Source organism: Miscanthus floridulus, chromosome 9 (assembly GCF_019320115.1).
Source record: "Miscanthus floridulus cultivar M001 chromosome 9, ASM1932011v1, whole genome shotgun sequence".
NCBI classification, from domain to species: Eukaryota; Viridiplantae; Streptophyta; class Magnoliopsida; order Poales; family Poaceae; genus Miscanthus; species Miscanthus floridulus.
The window spans coordinates 143,024,902-143,032,417 of NC_089588.1; the positions used below are offsets into that span (position 1 = coordinate 143,024,902).

Below are 7,516 nucleotides of genomic sequence, written 5' to 3' on the forward strand. Positions count from 1 at the left end.
TTTTGGCCAAAGATTTTTGCCTTGATGCCTAACTTTGGTCAGGTCTTTATCAAGGGTCGGAAGCCTTTTTGGCCAAAGATTTTTGCCTTGATGCCTGACTTTGGTCAGGTCTTTGTCAAGGGTCAGAGGCCTTTTTGGCCATAGATTTTTGCCTTGATGCCTAACTTTGGTCAGGTCTTTATCAAGGGTCGTAGGCCTTTTTGGCCAAAGATTTTTGCCATGATGCCTGACTTTGGTCAGGTCTTTGTCAAGGGTCAGAGGCCTTTTTGGCCATAGAGGTCGTTTCAAATTGCCCTTGCCTATGGCTGGCGCTTTGAAAGGACCTGTGTTTTTTGTTTACCGAATATTGCGGCGCCAGAGCTGGCCGCTTTCGGTTTTGGGTTCTTTGTGGCGTTCTTTTGGGGAATTACCTCTTTATACTTGTAGAGGATTTTTACATTGAGCCTGCCTCGTTAAAAACCTCACCTCCGCTTGGAGTTCCCCTGTGAGGAAAAGAGTGCAGGCTCTTTTACATTTTGTTTTGAATGAAGTAAAAAAAACTAAGGTAAATGCATGTAGGGGCCTCCGCTTATATTTTGCAGAGGTTGCCCTTTGGTACATTGCCTAGATGTAGTATCTGCGAAGGCTGTCAATATTCCATGTGTGGGTTGTCGTGACACCTTCGCTGTCGGTCAAGTGGAAAGAACCAGGTCGGCCTGCTGCCGTTGCTGTGTATGGCCCTTCCCATTTCGGTTGCAACTTACCGACAAGTTGTGCGTTGGGTTTTCTCCTGAGTACGAGGTCTCCGTGTTTTATGTCTTTCCTTACCACCTAAGAGTCTCTCCACTTCTTGGTTTGGGACTGATATTTTGCAATGTTGTCGACTGCTTCCAGTCTGGTGGCTTCTATTGTTTCTTTTGCATATTCTTCATCTTGCAACATCAGCTGACTTGTTGTGCGGAGGCTTTCGTGCTTTATTTCTTCTGGCATCATGGCCTCTTCTCCATAAAGCAGTTTGAATGGTGTGAATCCTGTTGTTCTTGAGATGGATGTATTGTGTGACCAAATAACTCTAGGTAATTTATCTATCCGTTTTCCTTTGCGTAGGCCCAACAGTGTTTTTGATATTGCTGAAAAGACTATTCTGTTTGCTCTTTCCACTACTCCATTGGACTCTGGGTGGTATACAGAGGCGAAGGCTAATTTTGTCCCTATGCTTTTGCAGAATTCTTTGAAGTTCTCTGAATCGAATTGTTTTCCATTGTCTACTGTTAAGATCCTTGGTACACCGAATCTGCAAACGATGTTCTGCCAGAAGAACTTTCTGATAGTTTCTGAGGTTATCTTCGCCAGCGGCTTTGCCTCTATCCATCTTGTGAAATATTCCACTACCACTACTGCGAATCTATTTCCTCCTTGGGATGGAGGTAATGGGCCGACCAAGTCCATCCCCCATCTTTGCAGCGGCCATATCGGAGGTATAAGCTAGGTCTCTGATGATGGTTTTGACTATCCTGGAGAGAATGTTTGGCATGCTTTGCATGTTCTGACTGTCTGCTCTGCGTCTTGTATGTGTGTTGGCCAATAAAAGCCTTGCCTTATTGCCTTTGCTGATAAAGCTCTGGAGCCAATGTGCGACCCGCAAATTCCTGAGTGTATTTCTTGAAGCAATTCTATGCCTTCGCTCTGCGATATGCATTTGAGGAGAGGCTGGACTACTCCTTTCTTGTACAGTACGCCATTTACGATTGTGTAATTTCTTGCCCTGGCCTGTATTCTTGCTGCTTTTGCTTCATCTTCTTCAGTGGTTTTTCCTTCTAGGAATTCTGTTATCACCTTTCTCCAATCTTCATTTTGCAGGTGTAGTATGGGTTTTAGTGCCTTGGGTGCCTCCGCAGTTGCCGGAGACTTCAAGATCTGGTAAAAAGTGTTTGGAGGCAGTGGCAGGTTGTTTGCCGTAGCCTTTGCCAATTCATCTGCCTCTGCATTTTCTGATCTTGGGATGTGCTTCAGGGTGAAACCCTCGAATCTCCGCTCCAAATTTATGACAATGGATAGGTATTTGATGAGTTCTGGCTCTCTTACTGTGTATTCTTTCTCTACTTGACCAGTGACCACTTGAGAATCTGTTTTGACTGTCAATGTTTTTGCCCCTAGGGCCTTTGCTTTGCTCAGCGCTAGGATCAGGCCTTCGTATTCTGCTATGTTGTTTGTTGATTTGAACTCTAGCCTTGCTGCGTATTTCAGTCTGACGCCGGAGGGTGCCGTTAGGACGGCGGAGGCTCCTGCTCTGGCTTGGCCCCAGGCTCCATCCGTGAATGCTATCCAACCTTGAGTTGTTGGTTGTATCTTGGGCTCTATCGGAGGTGTCCAATCTACTACAAAATCAGCTAATGCTTGTGATTTGATTGCTGTTCTAGGGAAATATGAGATTCCAAACTGTGATAGCTCTGTAGCCCATTTGCCTATTCTGCCAGAGGCTTCTTTGTTTCTGAGTAAGTCTTGTAGTGGCAGGGATGTTGGAACTGAGATTTCGTGGGCTTGGAAGTAATGCTTTAGTTTTCTTGATGCCATCAGCACTGCGTAGGCGACTTTTTTACCTCTGTATAGTTTAGCTTGGCTCCGGACAGTGCTTCTGAGATGAAATAAACTAGTTTTTGAGTTTTGCCTGATTCTTTTTCCAGCTCGTGGACTAAAACTGCGCTGACTGCATGGTCGGAGGCCGCCACATATAGCAATAGGTGGCTGTCCGATTCTGGGACGGAGACCATCAGTGAGTTTGCCAGATACTCTTTCAAGTTATGAAATGCCTCCGACTGCTTGGGCCCCCATTCGAAGTTGTCTCCGCCCCTCAGGGCTTGGAAGAAGGGTAGGCTGCGCAGTGCCGGTCCTACGATTTTAAGGGCCCTCCGACGATCTTGTCGTAACGGCCCCTCTTGACCATGTATAAAATCTTATAATATATAGACGCTAATTTTACTTGTAAAACGAAAGCAAATTCAATAACATATTTTTAATTGAACATGTCTGATAATTATCGAGGAACAATATAGATTAAGGAATATATTTGTAGATGTACGATAATTATCGAGGAATAATGTAAATTAAAAAAATTATTTGTTTTTTTTCTCACCCATGACAAATTTTTCTTAGGTAACATTATAAAATTCTAACATGTAAATTGGAAGAAAAATATGACTATATGGGTACAAAGTACTAGAAGTCTGTAATACTATACAAATAATTAATTTGGATTAAAAATAAAAAGGAAAAAATACCTTGGGCCTAAACAACTAATCGGTGATCGCAATTCATAAGAAGCAAAGAATCAAGATGTCATCGTCCTGGAACCCTGCCTGGTTGTCGTCCTCGTGCGCCGTGTCTGTGTCTCCGGTAGTCTAGCTCTTCGCGGCGGCGCGGCTCGCCAGCTCCGCGTGTGTAAGGCGCATGTCCCGAACTCATGATCAGAGTGTGTTGTGTGCAGCGTGACTCCTCGCCTCCTCTCTACCCGAGGGCCGTGGCCTCTTCTCTACCCGAGGGCCGTGAGGAAAGGAAACTAGAAAATAAATGTCAATATTGTCTTTTTGGACCGTCTAACCAGTTCTATGTCTCTCTTCTTATTAGTTTACTAATGCCTAATGGACTATAGGACCTGAGGGTTTGTATACCTAGGCTTGGGCCCCTCCTCCGCTGGGGCCCTCGGTCGTCGCACCTCTTGGCCTACCCTTAGGGCCGGCACTGAGGCTGCATTCTGCTGATTTTGAGATGAATCTGTTGAGCGCTGCTATTCTTTCCGTTAGCTTTTGTACTTCCTTCTTGTTTTTGGGCTCTGCCATTGCCATTATTGCTCTGGTTTTGTCCGGGTTCGCTTTGATGCCTTCGCTGCTTATGAAATAACCGAGCATCTTCCCTTTTGTGACTCCGAATATACATTTCTTTGGGTTGAGGCGGAGGCCAGCTGTCCTGAGGTTGGCGAAGGTCTCCTATAAGTCGGAGACATGATCATCCTTTTTCTTGCTCATGACCACTATGTCGTCGACATAGGCTATGATGTTTCTATCTAGCTGTGATCCCAAAACCTCCTTTGTCATTCTGGCAAAGGTTGCTCCGACATTCTTGAGTCCCTCCGGCATTCTGGTGTAGTAGTATGTCCCGAATGGGGTGGTGAAACTTGTCTTGTCTTCGTCTTTTTTTTATCCAGATTTGGTGATACCCAGAGAAACAGTCGAGGAGAGAGAACCTCTGGCATCTGGCTGCCTTGTCGACGGAGGCATCTATTCTTGGCAATGAGAAAGGGTCTTTCTTGCAAGCTTTATTCAGATTTATGAAATCTATGCACATTCTCATTTTGCCATTTTTCTTTGGTACCAAGACTATGTTTGCAAGCCATTCTGAATACTTGACTTCCCTGATCACTTTTGCATCCAACAGTCTTTGCACCTCCGCCTTTGCTGCCAGGATTCTATCCTCCGACATTTTTCTCTGTTTCTGCTTTCTTGGTCTCATGTTTTCGTTGATATCCAGTTCGTGCTGTATGATGTCCCTACTGACTCCCTGGAGGTCGGAGGCTGACCAGGCGAAGATGTCCTTGTTTTTGACTAGGGTTGCCATGAGCTCTTCCTCTTCTGCCTTGCACAATTTTGAGCTGATTGTTACTTTTCTGTCTGGTAACTCTTTTTCTAGAGGGATCAGCTTTGTATCTTCTTGACCTGCCATATCTGTTTCTCCTTTGGGCATGTCCGAAGGCTCTAGTTCTTTATTCGCTGACTCGACTGCATTGATGTTTCTTTGGGCTCTGTAGATAGCTTTCTCTATGTTTCTTGCTTCTTTCTGGCTGCCTTGGACTGTGATAATACCATGGAGTGCTGGTATTTTCATGCACAGGTAGGCCATATGCAGGGCTGCGTTGAATTTGGTTGTAAATCCTCTGCCCAAGATGGCATTGTATGGGTAATACAGATCGACGACGTCGAAGGTTATGTACTCGGTTCTGGCATTCGCTTGGGTTCCGAACAACACTGGGAGTGAGATTTTTCCTAATGCTTGTATCTGCTTGCCTCCGAATCCTATTAAAGGGGATTCAGAGGGTTGTAGTTGATTTCTGCTGAGCTTCATTTGGTCAAATGTATTTGCGAAGATGATATCTGCTGAACTGCCTGTGTTGACCAGTATTCTGCTTATCTCCCATGCTGCTATGTTTGTCTTGATCACCATTGCATCTGCGTGAGGGTAGCTCTCTAGCTGGAGATCTTCTTCTGTGAAGGTGATTGGGACTCTGGACCAATCTATGTGTTTCGCCGGGCCTTGGACTGCTACATTGTTTACCAGGCGGAGGTGATCTTTTTTCTGCTTTTTCATTTGAAACTCCATTGATGATCCTCCGGCGATTGGCAATATCATGCCTATTGTTGGCAGTGCTCCATGAGGGTTGACTTGGTTTTCTGGGTTTGGCTCGTTTTTTGGTGTTGGGGGTTGGTTGTGTGGTGGTGGCAGAGGCAGTTGCTGCATGTGGTGCTGTGGCTGCGGAGGCTCGAACCTTATTCGGTTTTGCTCCGGTGGGTTTGTTTCGAGGTAGGTTATATGGGGAGATTTTGGGTTTATGTAGGTCAGGCTTGCCTCCGACTTGTAGTTGCCCGCTGGAGGCTGCTGCGAAGGTGATGACCGCCATGCTGGTAGGAAGTTTGGGTAATAGGCAGAGGCCAGTGTGGAGGGATGTATTTGGGTTGCGTTTAGCACTGGGTACATTGGGCAGTACTGCTGGTGGCCAGTTGTGTATGTGGTGTTGACCTCTCTTGCGCTCTGCTATGTCGGAGGTTGGGCAGTCTGCTTGTTCTTCATCCTTTCTTGTGTTTCTTTTGTCTCTGGACAATCTTTGGTGATGTGCCCTGTGTTTTCACCGTGAAAGACATAATATGGCTCGCGTTGTTTCTGGCTTTGGTTTTTGTTCCAGTTTTTGCCTTGGTAACCTTGCCGACCTTGGTTCCTTATCTGGGTCTCCGGCCATGTTGGCATTGCCTGTTGCCCTTGCTCGGGGTGGGGTTGACCCTCGATACTGAGCACTTGCCCCTGGCCTGGCTTCTGATTTGATACATTCTGGTTCGTATAGGTTTTCTGGGAATTTTTGCTGTTGTTTTGTTGTCTGTTTTGACCTTGCTCCTCCAGCCTCTTGCGTACGTCATTGTCTGATCTGCAGTACATCTCAAACTCGTCATACAACTGCTGAATAGAGGTTGGTTTCTCTCTTGCTAAGTGTGCTACGAACGGCCCGATTCGGAGGCCTTTGATCGCTTCTTCAATGGCGATCTCGTCTGGGACATTTGGTGCCTTCACCTTTAGTTGCACGAATTTCCGGAAGTAGTCATGTAGTGTCTCTCCCTGCATTTGCTTGCACTGAAATAGATCTGTAGAAGTCAGCGACTGTGCTGTTAGCCCTTTGAAGTTTGCCAATATCTTGTCCCGGAGGTTCTCCCAAGAATAGACTGTGCTTGGTTTGAGCATAGAATACCAAGCCAGCGCATCGCCTTCGGCTGCAATGACAAATGACTTTGTCAAGACGGCATTGTCTCCGTCGGTGGAGGCTACTGCTGCCTCGTAACTCATAATGAACTGATGGGGGTCAGTCTTTCCGTTGAACTTGGGTAGTGTGATTGGCTTGTACGATGTTGGCCATGGCGACTGTTGTATGCCTTCAGATAGTGGGGACTTGGGATCAATAGGCCTCCGCATCACCTGAGATGGCATCGTCGGCTGGCTGATCACTGGCGTAGAACCTTGAAGCATGGCTGCAGTTGGTGTTGCTGCGGAGGTTGTCGCTGGTACTACATGCTGCATACTTAGCATCTCAGCATGTAGGACTGCCAACTGCTACCTTATTTCTGCTGCTTGAGCTGACGCTTGAATAGCTTGCTGATTAGCTGCGAATGCTGCTGCCATTCTGTCCCTCTCTTGTTGCGCTCTTTGCAACTGTGCTTGCAGCTGTTGCAGTTCTTGCTCGGGTGCTGTGGCTGAGTTTGGTTGGGCCTCCGGATCTTGAATCTCTTGGTCTTGGGGTTCTGGTGGTTGACCCTGGGCATCTGCTCTGGTGTCATCCTCTGCTGGCGAGGTTGCGTAGGTGCTACGAATGTTGCGCCTAGGCCTTCCTCGCTGACCCGTGGTCGCTGCTGCTCTGGTGGTGGTCTTTCTTTTCCCTGCCATCATTGGTTTGCCTTGGCTCAACCACGGTGGGTGCCAATGTTGAAACTAGCGGTTTCAATCTGCGTGGCGAAGACTAAGGCCTCCGTCCATCAGACGGTCGGCCTCGGGCGGAGGCTCGGGATACGAACGATAGGGGGGATAGTGGTGAGTAAGGGAATGACACGGAAACCTATGGTTTCATTAACTCGTTCACCAACCAACCTCCACGGTTACAAGTGTCCCCTATTTATAGGACTCAACTACCACATAACAGAATTTATTACAATGCCCCTCAACTGCTACAGTATATTCCTAGAATATTCTGCCGCTAGCCTCTTGTTCGCGGGGCAATCCTGCCATACCT

General features: G+C 46.8%; 1 pseudogene; it reads right to left on the bottom strand.

Annotated features, from left to right (window-relative positions):
- Positions 1 to 603: 603 nt before the first annotated feature.
- LOC136484394 (uncharacterized) lies at positions 604 to 7,173 on the bottom strand (annotated as a pseudogene).
- Between the last annotated feature and the right edge of the window lie 343 nt (positions 7,174 to 7,516).